We start from the raw sequence: 3,131 nt of genomic DNA, 5'->3' as shown, positions 1-3,131 counted from the left end.
TTTATTCATGTGAGTATAGAGTATATAAATTTTTTTTTTCAGGTAAAAAAAAATTAGAATATTTTATGATGAGAAAGCAAAGTAAAATTGATGCAATTTTTAAGAGAAAAGAGAAAGATAACGTTGGAGTTCAAACAAGTCAACCCTTTAATCGTATCACTTTTTCTACTGAATTACTGTTGCTTTCATTTAAATTGCTGTTTTGGTATTCAAATCATCTCAAATCAAGTTTTCAATTATCTAACTAGAATAACCAGTTAACCATTTCTTGCTTAATCCATTAATTCTTGTGGGAACGATAACCAATTCACTGTGCACTTGCCGAATTTTGGAAAATCTTCCATCAATGCTTGAACAAGATTAGCCATAGGTATGCCACCTTGGGGTTTTTTATACCTTTCTATCATATCATCAAAGGCTTTGAGAAAGGTGATGAATCCATATTTGATGATAAATTTTGGCTTGAATTGAGTGAATTTCATCACATAAACTCGCATTTATTCGTTTGAATAGCATACTTTTGTGATTCCTCCCTAAATTGCACCTAAATGTGAAAACATGCTTTTTTGTGCTTAATTTGATCAATTTAATTCCACTTTTATTCCATTCGATGCAGTGATTTCAGGTCAATTAGGTAAGAATGACTTGGAAAAAGTGGAAGGAAAGCATGCAAAATGGGAGAACACATGAAGAAACAAAGGACATGCACACACTAATGTGTGCATAGACACAAGTCTGGACGCGTGACTTCATTAAAAAGTCACGTGACTCACGATTTATGGGGCCTTTTGGCCCAATTTGAGATGCCCAGAAGCTGAATTGAACCTCTTTCAAGGGGAAAACATTCCAAGAATACACACAATCAATTTTAGTTATCTTTTAGCATGTTTTAAGTTAGATTCTCTCCTCTCTCTAGGAATTAAGGTTTTAGATTTAAATCTCTCCTTAGTTTAGAATTTGATTCTTGTTTTAATTTAGTTTCACTCTCTTTATTTTAATACTCTTTATCTTAATTAACCTTTGTTAATTTGGAGTTTCTTTAATGCAATTTTGATATTTTATATTCTTTTGATGTTTGTTTGAATGATTGTTATTATTTCCTTGCAATTGATAGTTATAGATTTTTATCATTATTGCAATTTATACTATTTTTCCTTTTATGCATATTAAGTGTTTAATAAAATGCCTCTTTCAATTTTAGAGTAGAATTTTTTATTCTTGACTTGGGTTGGTAACTTGGAGACTCTTGAATTATCAAAATCTAGTGTTGATTGGTAAGTGAATGTTGCTAGTTAGCTTGAATTCCACTAAATCTAGTCCTTCACTAGGAATTGACTAGGACTTGTAGATTAGAGTTAATTTTGCTCACTTGACTTTCCTTGAATTGTTAGAGGATAACTAAGTGAGAGCAAAATTCACTTACCATCACAATTGAGGATGATAATGAGGATAAGAATTTCAACTCTGAACCCTTGTTAAGACCTTTCTTAGTTGGTGTCTTTAATTGTTTTAGTTTAATTGCTTTTGGTATTTAGTTATTATTTGCTTCTTTACTTTCTTACTTTTTACATTTCTTGTCTATTGCCATCATTATTCCTATTTTCTCATAACCAATAACATGCACACTTTCCTGCAATTCCTTTTAGAGACATCCCGAAATTTAAATACTCTCGGTTTTTATTGGTTTGACTTAAGTGACAAACAAATTAAACTTAATTGTTGGTTTGAATCTTTACTTCGACGAGATTATTTTTGTGAAAATTCCGAATCGACGATTTTCCTCCGTCTAAAGGCTTCAACTTCAGGAACTTTGTAGGATCCCAATCTTGACAGCATAGATGTGATAAAAACTGTATACTCTTCAAGTAAACTGTTAGGGACTTGGGTATTATGGGGTGCTCAAAATCCAACATCTAGTAGTATGGGATGTTTGATGTTGTATATAAGGAGAATGGTTCTTCCCCCTTATCAGCTAGCTTTTCAGGTGTGGTTTCCCACTTTCCTTAGATACTTAACAATGGTATCAGAGCGTGGTTGTCGGCGCCATGAAAAGGGCTACCTATAGGCTGGATTAAGGTGAATACCGAATACTGATAGATGGTAGCAAGGTGGCTACCGTTGGGTCAGTGTCGATAGAGTGAAGCCGCCGTGGACGTCGTGTATTGTTAGAGACTTGGGTATTATGGGGTGCTCAAAGTTCCACCTCGAGTAGTATGGGATGCTTGATGTTGTATATAAGGAGAGTAGTTCTTTCCCCTTATCAGTTAGCTTTTAAGGTGTGGTTTCCCACATTGAGGGTATTCCATACCTCAAAGAAATGATGCAAGCAGCCATGTACAAAGAGTAAGATCATCAAGCTTCCATGGTTTATAATCTTCAGTTTTTCTTTTCATCTTTTTTGAAGCATCTTGAAATTGTTCAGGAATCTTTGATGCATAAAGATGATCTTCTAAGCTAAGACTTTGGATTGTGAGTAGGACCTGATGCCTCCAGGTGTTAAAATTATTATCAACCAATTTATCTGCAATTGATGATATGCTTTTTTTGGATGATGATGAGTCTGAGAGTGTGAGGACATGATGATGAAGAAAAGAAGGATCAAATTTGATTGAATCTGAAGGAAGAGAAGAGAAAAAAAAATTGGAAAGGATCAAGGAACAAGAATGATGATCTTCAGACTCTTGGTACCCATGACAACAAACCAGATATGAACTATATTCAACAATGACATGAATTCAGCTCAAAGAGCTTCAAGCGCAGCAGAAGAATGAAATAGAGAAAGAAAATTGGAGAAAACATGCATTGCAAGAAAGTGAATGAATTAGAGAAATTATGATTTCATTCACTGGTCACATGATACACTGATATCCTATATATACAGAGAGTAATTCTCACTGCAATTGAGCCTAATGCAGTCCAATTACAGGTAGCAAAACAGATTTAGACTAAGTAAACTTTAGTTATAACAAACTCTATAACTAAACAAACTTACTCACTTATAGATCCTGATAATGAAGCAACAGCAATTTTAATTTTATTTGTACAAGTTATTTTTTTGGTATCTTCAGATAGTGTATCCAAACACAGAACAAGTATAAAAAGTCGCATAAAAACTAACCAAGGGAGCATGT

Source organism: Arachis ipaensis, chromosome B08 (assembly GCF_000816755.2).
Source record: "Arachis ipaensis cultivar K30076 chromosome B08, Araip1.1, whole genome shotgun sequence".
NCBI classification, from domain to species: domain Eukaryota; kingdom Viridiplantae; phylum Streptophyta; class Magnoliopsida; order Fabales; family Fabaceae; genus Arachis; species Arachis ipaensis.
Note: the sequence above shows the minus strand (reverse complement) of the source record.